This window comes from Triticum aestivum, chromosome 6A, assembly GCF_018294505.1.
Source record: "Triticum aestivum cultivar Chinese Spring chromosome 6A, IWGSC CS RefSeq v2.1, whole genome shotgun sequence".
NCBI classification, from domain to species: domain Eukaryota; kingdom Viridiplantae; phylum Streptophyta; class Magnoliopsida; order Poales; family Poaceae; genus Triticum; species Triticum aestivum.
In genome coordinates this window covers 540,064,322-540,080,436 of record NC_057809.1, presented here as the reverse complement: position 1 = coordinate 540,080,436, position 16,115 = coordinate 540,064,322, and the positions used below count along the sequence as shown (strand labels likewise).

At 45.1% G+C, this 16,115-nt stretch overlaps 1 pseudogene; it reads left to right on the top strand.

The window, feature by feature from the left end:
- Window positions 1-1,142: 1,142 nt before the first annotated feature.
- LOC123128359 (uncharacterized) lies at window positions 1,143-2,740 on the top strand (annotated as a pseudogene).
- Window positions 2,741-16,115: the final 13,375 nt, after the last annotated feature.

The window sequence follows — 16,115 nt, the reverse complement described above, 5'->3', positions numbered from 1 at the left end:
ATCGTTTCTGCGTCCATTGGGAGGAACATTTCCCGAATTTCCTCTACCTTCCAACTCGATGTCGTAGCATTTATCAAGTCTGACACTTGTTCATGTCGCTGCGGTGTTAGGCAAACAACGGGGCGCATGGATGTATCCCTAGGCAACCAATTATGTTTCCCTCTATGATCGCCCTCCAGATTTGAGAAGGTTGGGTGCCAAGCTCTGCATCAAGGAAGTCAGTCATTGGAAAATAAAGAGCTTTTAAAATTTTTACGCTTAGGGTGTCTTGGAGATTGCAAAATTCGTCAAGCTTGCCGAGCGAGTAGGGCGATGTTGAAAATCTCAATATCTCTAAATCCCAACCCTCCTTGATATATTGGTCTCGTCATTACCTCCCATGAGACCCAACATGTTTTTTGTTCGCCCCGCCGACTACCCCACCAGAATTTTCGAATGATGGAGTTGATGTGGTGGCACAATCCTCAGAGTAGTAACTGGTACTGCTTGGACAATTGACTTAATTAGCACTTCCTTTCCACCCGATAGAATTTTTTCCATCCATACTTTTACTTTGCTCCATACTCTTTCTTTCAAATACTTAAAGGCCCCATTCTTGCTACATCAGTACGCATGCCCAGTTATTTCTCAGATAAGCTCTCATTCTGAATGTTTAGGATAGTTTTCATTTCCTCTTTATCTGTCTATAAGCAACCCTTGCTAAACAAAACCGATGACTTATCATGATTAATTTTCTGCCTAGATGCCTGACAATAAGTATCCAACAAAGAAATCTCGCAAAAAAAAGTATCCAACAAAGAAGACACCAAACTAGCTCCCTCACATCTGGCCTTGACGAACAAACATGCAGTCATGCGCAAAGAGTAAATGGCTTATCGGTGGTGCCGATTCCATCACTTTAATCCCACTGACCATCGAAGCCCGATTCTTTACCTTTTAAGAGACACGAAAGACCCTCTGCTGCCAACAAGAAAAGATATGAAGAGATTGGATCTCCTTGATGAATTCCCCTTGTAGGAGAACAACAACTTTTTTTTGAGTGGTGGTAGGAGAGCAACAACTTGTAGGAATAAAGTGGTGTCATTTTAGGCCCAAGAGTGAACTGGACTAGAGTTTTCGTTCTCCCAATCGGGCCCAACAACTTGTAGGATTAAAGTAGTTTTGCTGCGAGGCCACAAGAGGTCAAAGACGGAGCGGCGGACTCTCCTGCAATACATACTCCGCCGCCGCCGCCGCCGCCGCCGCGATGCTTCTCTTCCACAAGCAACTGTTCTCGCTCCGTCTCCCAGCTTCACCCGTGATCTTCTCTCTCCGTCGGGCCCTCTTGTCCACCTCGGCGGCCACCGACGCCCCGCCGGCCCCATTCGCCGTCGACGACTACCTCGTCACCACCTGCGGCCTCACGCCGGAGCAAGCCCTCAAGGCCGCCAAGCACGTCTCCCACTGCAAGTCCACCTCCAACGCCGAGTCCGTCCTCGCCTACCTCGCCGGCCCCACCCTCCGCTTCTCCAAGGCCGACATCGCCCACATCGTCGCCCGCGACCCGCGGATCCTCAACTGCAGCGTCGACGACACCCTCAAGGCCCGCGTCGCCATCTTACGCGGCTATGGCCTCTCCGAAGACCACGTCCGGACCTTCCTCCGCATGACCCCCGGCGTCTTCCGCTCCGTCAGCATCCAGGAGAAGCTCGGGTTCTGGTTGCCCTTCCTGGGGTCGCCGGAGAAGTTCATCCGCATCCTCAAGGGCAACTATTACCTGCTCACGTCGGACCTCGAGCGGGTGGTGAAGCCCAACATCGCGGTGCTACGGGAGAGTGGGGTAAGTGCTGCCGATATTGCCAAGATGTGCGTGCCCAACTCGAGACTGCTCACCAGCAGCCCCAAGACCCTAATGTCCATCCTGGAGCGTGCTGATAAGCTCGGAGTGCCTCGCGGTTCGCTTATGTTCAGGCAGGCTGTGACCACGACGACGAGCCTTGGGGTCGAGACAATGGCAGCCAAGCTCAAGCTCTTCGAGGAGATCCTCGGGTGGTCCGAGGCCGAGGTGGCCAAGGTGGTGAGGATGAACCCAACGGTGCTGAGGATCTCTGGGGAGAAGCTTCGCCGTGTTAAGGAGTTCCTGACCAAGGTGGTCGGTGTTGACACCAGGTACATCCTTACCAGGCCCTCAATCCTGATGTACAGCCTGGAGTGCCGACTTGTCCCTCGGCATTACGTGATGAAGGTGCTCCAGGAGAAAGGATTGATTCAGAAAGATCAGAGCTTCTACCCGATGGTCACGGCTAGTGAGAACACGTTTCAGCTCAAGTATATAGATGCTCATAGGCATGTTCTTCCAGGCCTTGCCGATGCCTACGCAGCTGCTTGCCAAGGGAAACTGCGAACTGAAGTTGCGGTATGAAGGATCCTGCTGTAGGTTCACATGTTTTGAATCTTCAGTAACCATCTAAATGGCAGCAATGTTTCATTCTTATTACCGCATTCGGATACTCTTGATGTGTACTCTGCAACTCGCTCCGCTAGCACCTGAATTACGATGAAACTCATTGTGCTATAATACAAACTTATGATGCCCAGCTTGAGGCTACCATTTATCCAGCTAGGTTTGGATTCTGAAATGAAAGGTACCATGTTACAACTCTTGTAGGAGTTTGCAGGGACATACAACTTTTGTTTCTTTGTTTTGGAGTTGTATGGGCTTTCATCATGGTTTAAGTGCACCGTATGTCGGATTCTAGAATTGTGGGAAAGATTGTTGGCTCATTGTTTTTTGCACTTGAACATGAAACACTCAATGGCACAGGCTTATATATTCACCTGATCACCTTTGCATATTTGCAGTCACTACATGGGTGAGGGTGCGCTATCGATCATGCATAAATCTCAACCTTTTCCATGGTCAGCCTTTTCCTTCTGTGAACCAGGAATTTGTCTCTTAGCATTTTCTTCAGGTAGATCAGTTAGAATTTAATAAATGTAATCATTGTATGCGTGCTGAATTACCCGCTACAGTAAATTGAGATGGAACAGATCATCCGCTAAGTTTTGTTTGACAACCAATGTGAGTACTGAATTTGATTTTCCTTTTAGGGGAAGAGTACTGAATTGGATGCATTCTGTGAATGGTTCCTATGTATACATGTATGCATGCCAGTGCCACTGATCACAATCTGACCCAGCAAAAAATATTTTGGGAGTCTATTCTGTAAGGTGCTTCGAAATGAATTTGTCTTTCAGGGCGTTCTTGGCGAAGTCTGAAGTGTGTTCTGGGCATGATAGGATCTTTTGTGCGTCAATGGAGGGTGCTTTGCGACGATGCTCAAGCTTCACTGCTCCTCAAATGTCTGCGCCTACTCGATCATCATCGAAGGGGGCTCCTTAGGATAACTTGGGTCGACTCTTGGCAGCTCTTCTTGTGGCTAGCGTTGTCCATTTATGATGTATATGTTCTCTTGCTTCCTCATGTTGAGCGCCTGGCCTGAGTCCTGACTGTTTGATGCTGTTAAAAAAACGTTGTAATAATCCCGTTGCAGCTTTTTCTGGTTGTGAGTGAGAGTTGTTCAAATGTTCACTTTTGTAAGTCATTTCAGACAACTCAAAATGGGCTGTTTTGTACATTGTCTGAAATGTTTTCAAAGTCTTATAAAAATGAACAGAGGGAGTAGTTCTGCCTGTTTCGCTCTGCTTTAATAAAAAGTTGGGGCGGGGAGAATCCCCTTTGATTCAAAAACTTTTTTAAGCCTTTGGGTCAACATCCAACAATTCACATCTCATCTAATTTTGTACTATATCAACTATGGATTCAAACTCACACTAAATTTTCATGATCGGGAAAGTACTACGTTTATACTCCCTCCGTTCCAAAATTCTTGTCTTAAATTTGTCTAAATACGGATGTATCAAGTCACGTTTTAGTATTAGATACATCCGTATCTAGAAAAATCTAAGACAAGAATTTTGAGACGGTGGGAGTACTAACCAAGGTGCAATTTCAGGTGACTGAGATTTACGAAAATTCTAGGCAACTGAGGGATTAGCAAGTCTGAATTATTTCAGTATTTTGTCTGATTTCTGGAAGACATTCTAATAAAAAATAGACCTTAAGAAAAATACTCCCTCCGTAAAGAAATATAGCGTTTATATTTCTTTACGGAGGGAGTACAGACTACTCAGAGCATCCCGGGGTCTGTATGCAACCTTTTGAGTGGCTGCATTCTGTTTAGTGATTGCCTTTTAAGTTGGATAATGCTCTGTTACACTGTCTAGATAGCCCATAGTGTGATGAGAGAAGTCCATAGCACTCCCTAAACTTGCCCTAGGGTTTACTTTACAATCCCAAACTTTGCTTTGCAGTTTACCCCTCCGAATTATGAAACCCCTTCATTTTACAATCCTTCGTCCTTATTTAGCTGGTTTTGACCTGCTTGACTCCAGTTTTGTCCTAGTTAGTGGTGCCACATCACATATTTTCTCCCCCTCTATCATGCCATTTCTCTCTCCCCCTCACAACTAAAATTAAAATAGAAGGTTACTCTCAAATCTTATGCCAATAGTTTGTCGGTGAATTATGCTCAATTTACTGGCATTTTTGAAAGGACAAAAAAGTTGTCTGAATTTTGAAGTTTTGAACCCAAAAGTTGAGCTTGAAATTAAAACAAGAAGTTTCTCTTAACCTGCTTGTCGGTTTATCTATAATATCATCATATTGGCCCGTGAACTATAAACAATTTACTTGATAATTTTTATAATTTTCTGTGATGTATGTACTGTAACATGTTTTAGTTTCAAGTTTGAAGTTTTTGGTTCAAAATTCAGACAACAGTAGATGTTTCTAAAAAAATTGTAAATCAATTGTAATTCGGTGAACCTATAGTAAAATTGTACCTGAAATTGAGATATAGTTTGAGAGGAACACGTTGTTTTAGTTTTAGGTAGAGAGAAACTAGATGATGTGACGATAAGAGAAAAAAATATGTGATATGACATTGCTGACTAAGAAAAAAAAACAGAGTCAAACATGTCAAAACTAGTCAAGGGAGAACGAACGTGGTAAAGTACAAAGTTTCATCACGGGTAAAGTGAACCAAACCAAATTTGTGATTGTAAGGCAAATCTTATGACAAGTCTAAGGGGGTCACCCAGACTTCTTTGTAGCACAATAACCACTCTGACATGACAAAATAGCCATGGTTGGTGATTGCTTTTTTAGTTTCGTTTTTCTTAAGAAACACTTTACCACAACGCAGGCATGCGCGTGCACGTGCGCGCGCATACACACGCACATCTACCGAAGATCGAAGTTGCGGAGCTTTAAGTCTGATGAAGTCATGACAGCCGTCTTGCTATCTACGAAAATGTTGCCTACCGGTGTAAGACTAATCCGCACGAATGAGACATTAAAGCGCCAAACTTGAGGTTTGATCCCGATGAACTGGGTACCACGACCCTCTTGAGTCCTAAACATCGAACCAATTGCTTACTTAATTGGATAGCCCTTCCAATTTGTTTCCTGGGAAGTTGTATAACCCTTTGAGACTGTATGTTTCCCCCCTTTTTCAGAAACCTTTGAGAGTATAGACAACTTTGAGACTGAATGTAAGATCAAATTGTCTGAGCTTAGCCCGAGTAGTGACACTTTTTAGTATAGAATAGTGATAGTTAAACCCAATATAGTAGCTCGAGGGGAGGAAAATACCCTGATACACCTGATAATAGATGAACCTAATAAAAAAGTTTCGGGATTTTTTTAGCAATTCAGGAAAATGTCAAAATCTTTGATTTTTTTTCGAACAAAGTTGACCTACTGGCGTGCTCACATAAAAAAATTGACGACGAAAAACTCCGGTAGAAAATCTGAGCGAAGACAAGGACAATATAGAGTGAATAAGAACTCCAATATAGTGCCGATTTTGTTTTTACCAACAATACCACGGAAGTCATTTCTTCGCAAAAAAATTTAGATGAGTGTAACGCTTGAACAAGTTTGTTGTAAAAAAAGTTCATGTTTTTTTACCATTTTTGTAGTTACTAATTTGTTTTTAAAAAGGGTGCACCTACACCCCTGGTTCAACTAAATGGTCAAAATCAGAATAAAGGAAGGTAACGAAATACTTCATTAACAAGGCCCGTTTAATTAACAATTTTAGCTTTCTTTGCTCACCAGCTTTTTTCTGTGCTCCTTCACTCACTTCTGAATGACTCCTTTAGTACTCTCTTTTGGTTGGTTACTTCATTGAAATAGAAAGTACATCTCTAACTCCCGGCTAACGCGAATCATTCAAAAACTACTACTTATTGGGTTGGGCAACCGACACGTGAAATCGATGCCGGGCTACACTTCCTTCAATTAATTGTTTAGGTTTACTTTGGCGGAGCATTCAATCCAGGTGTGGGAATCATTCCGACTTCATGTATTTGCCCTGCCCTAGCCTTTTGGGAATGTAGGTGTCCGCGAATGGAAGCTCGGCAACAGAGCAGACCGGAAGAAGTATGTACCTCATGAAGCAAGGACTAGCCAGAGCTCTTAGTATGGCCACTTTTGCAGGATGAATCCGTTCACTGCCTGCTTCTCTATCGCATTGGACCTAGAAAGAGTGCAAACAGGAAGCATAGACCCTTGAGAAATAGAGGAGCTATGAGTGCTGTCCACAACCTCTAATGTTCCAAAAGATATAATCCGTCACTCGCTCCAGAGACCTCAGTACCGTGCTAACTCCAAGAATTTCCTTCTTTACTACATAAAGCATCAGCTGCTGGATAGAAAGCAAAAGCATTTATTTATAGCTGACAGTTAGCTTTCGCTTGATTTCTTTCTTATAAAATTACATTTTGTTGATTGTAGATTGGGTCGGTGTAAATAAAGGGTGAGCTCCAAACTACAGTGGGAAAGGCCGAGTATACACCAACCATACTTTGGAGTGAGAAGGAGATCCTAACTAACAAAATAAGGCATCTGATACTATGCTGAAAAGTCCCGTTTGGTCACTTTTCAAAAGAAGGATGCGCCGCTATTTTATCATCATCTGGCACTGCTTGACTTGCTTTCACAGCTTTTAGCTTGAACGTGGCACTAAAGCCTCCATGTCAACTAAAGAAAATAGTTCAAGACAGTAGAGCACAGAGGGAATTACCAACATGGGTTCAGCATTTCGTTTAGTGAATGCGGAGATAAAAGCAGCTGCTATTGATGTGCAATTGGACCGCTCGCATCGCTCCTTGACACGAAGGCTATAAGAATCAAAGGAAATACTGGGCGTAAATGACTTTGGAGTTCAAACCTGGCAAAGTCCTTACTTACTCGGCTCCAGGCCAAAGCGATGAAAAGACCCTTTATTTAATATGGTCACGCCCATGAGAGAAAGTCTAGCCCTATCAACACCTTCTGATCCTAGTTGGCTCGAGTAAGGCAGGCTACTTCTAAGCAATCTAGAGAACATTGAACCTCATTGAAAAGAAATAACTTCCGGCCAACATAAAGATCCAGCAACCTTTTGCCTGACCTCGGCTCTGACGCATTCCTCCTAGCCTAGATTTTCACTACATTCTTTGGGATCAATGCCTACTTCTTGAACTTGAAATACCTGTATCCCTTCTTCGATAAGTGGAATGTTTCGCTTGAGCGTCTACTTTGGCGAAACCCTTGTTATCTATGCTATGTATTTGTGGCCTAGCCCTCTATAAGGCACACGTTTTTCATACGTGAGGCTATAGAAGGAAAGCAACAATCCTGGAGGAGGAAATAGTTCACTTGTTGGGCACCTGGGCTCCCTATTCGTAAATTCACTTACGTGACGAGCAATTAACAAGGCGCGCTGCGTTTGAATGACATGTTATTTGAATAATATTGCTGCTGTGTCGCAAGTCTAGTCTTCCAAAATAGGAGACGACTATGGACAGAGATACCAGGTAAACGGAGTGCCAGTGATTGCCTTGGTTGATAGTGGCAGCACGCACTGTTTTGTAGACCCCAAAGATTGTGAAGCGGGCTGGTTACGACTCAACTCCGTATAAACCTATGGAAATCACAGTAGCAAATGGCGCTAAGATGTATTGTGAGCACAAATGTGATGGCATGCTATGGGTAATGCAAGGGAAGGAGTTTCAGTTTGACATGAAAGTCATGGAGGTAGGTTCGTATGAGGGGGAGATTGGATTTTGTTGCTATAAGAAGGAAGGGCCAATTATTTTCTCAACCAGTGCACCATCCATAACATTGGTCAAGGAAGGCAAGAAAGTAGTTTGAAAGGGAATTCAGGATCAGACAAGGAGGTCAGTAGAAAGAGGAAGGGTGCAGTTACAACAAGGAGAGATTTGTATGCTCGTGCAAGCTTTTCCAGTGAATGCCACCAGCAAAGAAACCAGAATACCTAACAGTATGAATAAGTTACTTACCCGAGACTCTGACATTTTCAATGAGCCAAAAGAGTTACCACCAGACCCATGATCATGTAATACCTCTTCTGGAGGGAGCTGAGCCGATTAATCTCAGGCCGTATAGATACTCGCACGATCAAAAGGCAGCCATTGAAAAGTTGGTCGATGAAATGTTAGCAGCTGCTGTGATTAGGCCAAGCTCAAGCCCTTTGCCCTTTTCAAGTCCTGTACCTGTAGGTAGGATGGGTGGGAGTTGGCGATTGTGTATAGACTACAGGAAACTAAATAGCCTTACCATTAATAAAAATATCCCATTCCTTTCGTGGATGAACTCTTGGAAGAGGGCAGTCCCAAATGAAAAAAAGCCATTTATCGATCCCAAGAAGCAAGTGAATTAGTTTTATTGCTTTTCTTCCTTTAGCTTCTGTTTATTGCAAGCACATATTTTATAGTATTATTTGAGATGCTGGAGTAAAAGGGAGTCAGAGGTAAGCCCTAGCTAGCCGCCCCCCTCTTCCCTATCAGCTGAGAGTTTGCATTCGCCAGTGTGCCACCATTCCTTATTCATATTGTACTTCACTTCTCTATGCTTCAGGCATTCCGCTTTCATCTTGTGATACCCCAGACCTGTTTCTTTGGATCCTTAACTACAAAAGTAAGCACCTCCCCTAACTAATTAGTTAGTATCGAGAGACTCAAAAATCATTAAAGTTGAGAAACAAAGGTACTCTTGCCGATGGAAGAAATTCCATAAATGTCCCATAGAGTCAAAAAGCTGTTTTGAGGAACCAGTATCAAAACTTGACCCATTAGCTGCTGCCCTACTTCATCCAAGGGCTAGGTGTGGGTGTGACTAAATCCCCTCCTTCCTTACTTAATAGTTATTTTAGTCTCCTTGGGCAGTCGACCCCTTCAATTGGTCATGCTTTTCTTGTTTCTCTGGATTCGTTAGGCATGCGACGGGCGAGCAATCTCTTGATACTACGCCTAGCCGTGGGCTTGCTCTTCTTTTTGACCTTGCTTGATCACTCACTAATAGGGATTGGGCTGATCCAGGCATGCAAGCACTCAGGCACCCTTTTCATCCACTCCTTCATCCGCTGATTGTCGCTGTCGATGCCCAGCTATTTAGTTTGGAAAGTGTTAATCCGAGTAGTGAGCCCTGTGGCATACCTCTGAAGGTACCAACGCTTGCACTTGTTTGTGTTAATGGATCCAGCAAGACTCTAATATGATTTCTAAGGATTTGAAGAACGACATGTACATGTTTCATTTCACCTAATCCATCATTTGAGGAGTGGGTTTCGCAATTGGGCTCAGATAGGGGTAAAGAGGGGGAACGGAGGCAGAGTTGATAATTGTATGGTTTCCCACTAAGCGCGAGCATAAAACTTGATCCTTCCTCACCGTAACCATGGTGTCAAGTTGATTCGCACCAAATATCGATACCTTCAGCCAAGACCCATCCTTAAGTACAAGCCAGTGGTGGTGTCCGGTCGAAGGAAGTTAGTGCTAAGCACTATTAATATTGTATCGAACCCGATGAGTATTTTAGAGTATCTTTGTACCCCAACTGGAACAGGAACGTTGTCTCTTGATTTCTTCTTTGAATTCAGGTATCAATTCAATTATGATATGAAGAAAAGAGAGAAAGAATTAGTTCCACCAAAGGAACCCCAGTGAAATGCCTTCCTGGCTATCAAGCATTTTGCATTGCTCAAAGCCTAGAATCTTGTATCTGGGAACTGGGAAGAAGATAGACGGTCAACGGCTGTTGCCAATAGTCCTGAATCTGCAAAGCTACTGCAAACACATGCAACACAGGCTACAAGAATGAAGAAACCATGAAACCAACCTAAAATCACTGCCAGCACTTAGTTAGTTAAAGCCCAGGAACCACTTGTGTTACACCGGTGAAGCAGAAGCTCCGAAAGCTGTCCGAGGAGCCAACCATAGGTGGGTTCTTTACTGGCCATAGGTAGGTCCCTTACTGCTGGATCCTCTAAGCAGGGAAAGATCGTAGCTAGTATGAATTGGAAGAACGATCATACCGAACCCAGGATCCTGCAACTATTCTTCCTTCGTTCAAGACTCGCTTTTCTCGCGGGTTGAATGAGTGAGCCTTGGCCATACATACTGAGATTCAACAGTCAACTTTGGAGTCCGTCCTAAAGCCCCACCAATCTACATAGGTGATACCAGGGTAGGTACTTGAAAGACGAGAATAGAACCCATGCTGATGTACCTTAGCTTTTCCGCTCTTCCAATCCTAAACAAGATCATAAATAAGAGTCCCAGGCCGCTTAACGCCCTCTTAGCACATATGATAGGAGCTGGCATACAGAATTACAAGAAGTTGGTACTTTTTCTAATCCTTTCTGCTTTCTCACCAGCAAAATAGGATCGATCGCAAAATCAAAGAAATCTTTCACCTCACTTCTAAGATGAGCTAGCGCTCGCATCACCTTTCGATATCCTATATTTTTGATATTCAACAAGTAGCATTTCCACGGCATTACCACAAGGATTTCCTGTTTCCCCGATCCACCAGCTATGTTCGCACACTTCCAAATAGTAAATGCTCCCGCGGTTGGAGTTGAGACTTTCTTATCCCTCTTGTTACGATGGATCGAGCATATGATTCTTTTCTTGATTGAAATCATTCACTTTTCCTTGAAATCGTCACAAAGTAATTGGAAGAAGAAGTGCTTGAGAAGCTCATGGATATATTCTATGGTGGCTTCTCCAATAGTTCGAGTCATAGCTTCATTTCATTGTTTCTATAATTTTCTTCACTTTATCATTGCCCTCAAGTACAAGTAATTTATGACAAACTTTATTTCCCATGGTTCGGGTGGGCACGGATATGGATGGCAGGACAGGAGTGAAGATCCCTCAGCTAAGGGCTAGACCGGACGTTTCACTGTCCGATGACGAGTGGCACACAAATCAACCTGAGAAGGATTCTGCTATGTAAAAAGTGTTTATATAAACGAATTGTTTAACGCCAAGATGCCAATAGCAATGATGGATAAAGCAACTCCCATGAGTAGGGCTTGAAAGCCGGGGACTCTCCTGGCAAAGAATCTGAACGATCTGAGTTCTTTTCTGAGAAAGAAGAAGATGCAAGGCATGGATCCAAGCCTGAAGGCGACGTGGAGTGTTATTATTATCGTTACTCCAGAGAATGGGAGGCACTCTCTTCTTGCAAAATGCAGTTCTAAAATCTGTAATCTAGATGATTCTGGTTGAAGGGGACGATGCAGCCTAGCGGTTACGAACTTTTTGTTCGATTCAAAGGATTTCCACTTGAGTAAAGCTATGGTGGGAAATAAACTACCAATTAGGCAATGCGCGTCTCTATTTCTTGAATTCTCTGGTCTAGGCAACCCGAAAGCGTTGTTTAACAAAGACAAGTCTGAATTTGAAACGCAATCCGGCAGAGAAAATAAACTTAAGTAACCACCAGTTGAAACTGGGCGAGGATGCCTCTCCTAATGGAAGTTACGGGCTCAAACAATACCTAATGGTAGGCAACTTTGCTACCCGAGCATCTCTTTCTTATTAAGAACGACATAAATGTTGATTTTCTACTCTCGGGAGTAGGTAAGGGGGACTATGCCCAATAAAATAGGGACTACAGTAGGCATGAAATGAAACTTCTTATCTTAGGTACGGAATTCCTCCACATTAAGACACCAACCTGCCCTTGACAAGTCAATAATCAATCACTAGATTTAGGATCACAAGCCGATGCGATGCTTCACGTCGAAATGGGTTAGTCTGCATCTGAGAGACCCCGCCTAGCTCTAAAATGGTTTCAACCTTTCCTCGACCTCATGGAATGAACTAACTCATATGCAGTGAGCATATTATCATAGACATCCCTCACGATAGCGAACTTGAAGAAGAAGCTGTTTCGACATCTACTTTATGGAAATCTCAATTTGTGGAAAACGACGGGGCGCATGGATGTATCCCCAGGCAACCAATTATGTTTCCCTCTACGCCCCCCAGATTTGAGAAGGTTGGGTGCCAAGCTCTGCATCAAGGAAGTCAGTCATTGGAAAATAAAGAGCCTTTAAAAATTTTGTGCTTAGGGTGTCTTGGAGATTGCAAAATTCGCCAAGCTTGCCGAGCGAGTAGGGTAAGGTTGAAAAGCTCAATATCTCTGAATCCCAACCCTCCTTGATATATTGGTCTCGTCATTACCTCCCATGAGACTCAACATGTTTTTTGTTCGCCCCGCCGACTACCTCACCAGAATTTTCGAATGATGGAGTTGATGTGGTGGCACAATCCTCAAGGTAGTAACTGGTGCTGCTTGGACAATTGACTTAATTAACACTTCCTTTCCACCCGATAAAATAATTTTTTCCATCCATACTTTTACTTTGCTCCATACTCTTTCTTTCAAATACTTAAAGGCCTCATTCTTGCAACTACCTACATCAACAGGCATGCCCAGGTATTTCTCAGACAAACTCTCATTCTGAATGTTTGGGATAGTTTTCATTTTCTCTTTAACTGACTGTAAGCAACCCTTGCTAAAGAAAACCAATGACTTATCATGATTAATTTCCTGCCCAGATGCCTGACAATAAGTATCCAACAAAGAAATCTCGCAAAAAAAGTATCCAACAAAGAAGACACCAAACTAGCTCTCTCACATTTGGCCTTGACGAACAAACATGCAGTCATGTGCAAAGAGTAAATGGCTTAGGACGACGATAGCTGTCACACGTGTGGGCATTAAGGGGTCTGGACACACGTTTTGTGTGGTGTCTAAGAGGACCAGTCCACACGCCTATGTGTGGGCAAAAGAAGTAATGTCCACACGCCTCTTTTTTTCCCCGCTGTCCCTCTCACATGCCTACATGTGGGCAAAATAGATAACGCCCACCCAACCTCTCTCAGCCACCTACCTCATAGTCCCGCACGCCCCGCATGATAGTCACCACGCGTCCCCGCAGTTGCCATGGTCCGGACTTCAGACCCTCTTCAATGTCCGTTTAATTGCAGTTGTCATGTTGCTATACTACAATTGCCATGGTGTTGTACTACAGTTGCCATGTTCGACAACTACATTTGCCATGGTTTCTCAACTGTAGTTGCCATCTCAGGTCAAGTGTCAGATGCCATTTTTTGGACAACTGCAGTTGTTGCCATGTATGGTCTGGTTACTATAGTTGCCATGATTTAAAAACTTTAGGAGTTGCCACCTACTAACACTAGGCAGTTGCCATGTATAGTCTGGTTTACTACAGTTGCCATGATTTGAAAACTCTAGGAGTTGCCACCTACTAATACTAGGCAGTTGTCGTGTAGCGCTACAAAAAGACATGGCAAAATAACTAGGGCAAGCGAGCTGCCTAGTGTTAGTAGGTGGCAACTGCTAACAACGAACACACTCTGCTTACGAACACACTAGGTCAGTTGCCATGTGAGGGAGTCCTGGATTAGGGGGTCTCCGGACAACTGGACTATCTCCATTGGCCGGACTGTTAGACTATGAAGATACAAGATTGAAGACTTCGTCTCATGTCCGGATGGGACTCTACTTGGCGTGGAAGGCAAGCTAGGCAATACGTATATGGATATCTCCTCCTTTGTAACCGACCTTGTGTAACCCTAACCCTCTCCGTGTCTATATAAATCGAAGGGTTTTAGTCCGTAGAACAACAATCACAACATACAATCATACCATAGGCTAGCTTCTAGGGTTTAGCCTCTGATCTCGTGGTAGATCTACTCTTGTAACACCCATATCTTCAATATTAATCAAGCAGGACGTAGGGTTTTACCTCTATCAAGAGGGCCCGAACCTGGGTAAAACTTCGTGTCCCTTGCCTCCTGTTACCATCCGGCCTAGACGCACAGTTCGGGACCCCCTACCCAAGATCCGCTGGTTTTGACACCGACATTGGTGCTTTCATTGAGAGTTCCTCTGTGTCGTCGCCGTTAGGCTTGATGGCTCCTACTATCATCGGTAGTGATACGGTCCAGGGTGAGACTTTTCTCCCCAGACAGATCTTCGTATCCGGCGGCTTTGCACTGCGGGCTAATTCGCTTGGCCATCTGGAGCAGATTGAAAGCTACGCCCCTGGCCATCAGGTCAGATTTGGAAGTTTGAATTACACGGCCAACATCCGTGGGGACTTGATCTTCGACGGATTCGAGCCACAGCCGGCGCGCCGCACTGTCGCGATGGGTATGACCTAGCTCTGCCACCGGACGGTACCCCAGAGGCCGCGCCCGCATCAGCTCCGACCCTTAGCTCGGAGCCAGCTGCGCCAATCGAGGACGGGTGGCTAGACACCGCCTCAGGGGCTGCAGTCTCAACGGCGATTGAGCCGAACACCAGCATAATCCTATGCGCAGCCCGTGACTCCAAGGTGCCGGACTCCTTTTCTGACTCCGAACCGCCCGCGCCCCCGCCAACCGAATCCGATTGGGCGCCGATCATGGAATTCACCGCCGCAGATACCTTTCAGCACTCGCCCTTTGGCGACATTCTGAATTCACTAAGGTCTCTCTCTTTGTCAGGAGAGCCCTGGCCGGATTATGGCCAACAGGATTGGGATGCAGACGATGAAATCCGACGCCCACCCACCACCCACTTAATAGCCACTGTCGATGACTCAACCGACATGCTCGACTTCGACTCTGCAGACATCGACGGTATGGACGACGATGCGGGAGGCGAAGAGGAACCACCGCCCACAGGGCGCTGGACGTCCAATTCATCATATGACGTATACATGGTGGACACACCAAAGGAAGACGACGAGGAACAGAAGGACGCACCGAAGGCTTATTCCCTCGAGAAGCAGTCAAAGCGGCGGCGCAAGCACTGCCCCAAATCACGCCTCGCCAGAAATAACGATAACACAGACCCAGCATTGGAGCAGGGCGAACCACTGCCGGACCACGGCAATACGGAGAATCAAACCGAACAAACCAATTCTGTCAAAGATAATAGTCCGGACGACACAACGCCGGACAGGCACCCGGAGCAGCAGAATGCCCGTCAAAGGCTTGTTACCGCCGCGAGGAGTCTGAAAAAGCAGCAGCAAAGGCTCAAGGCTGCGCAGGACACAATCCAAATCAGATGGAGTAAAGTACTCAACACAGCAGCGAAGTACGGCGACAATCGCCCCACCAAGAGCTACCCAAAGCGGAAGTTGCTACCTGAATTCGATGAGGAGGCCTCAGACCCCTCACAACCAAAAATCAAAACAGCCACCTGGCCGGATAGACGACCTCACGGCCAACATAGAGCGGCAAACAATGCCACCCACAAGACAATACGCGATTCACGCGAGGGCTTGCACCAAAAGGACAGCGCAACCAGATCCATCTATGGACCACGCAAGCGCGCCCCAGCATACGATATAACACAACAAACATCCGAACAACGTGGTACACCCAGATACAGGGGTGCCGCACACCCCCTATGTTTCACCGATGAGGTGCTGGATCATGAATTTCCAGAGGGATTCAAACCTGTAAACATAGAGGCATACGACGGAACAACAGACCCTGGGGTCTGGATCGAGGACTATATCCTCCACATCCATATGGCTCGAGGAGATGATCTCCACGCCATCAAGTACTTACCACTCAAACTCAAAGGGCCAGCTCGTCATTGGCTTAAAGGCCTCCCGAAAACTCCATTGGAAGCTGGGCAGAGCTCAAAGACGCTTTTCAGGCAAACTTTCAAGGGACTTATGTCCGACCTC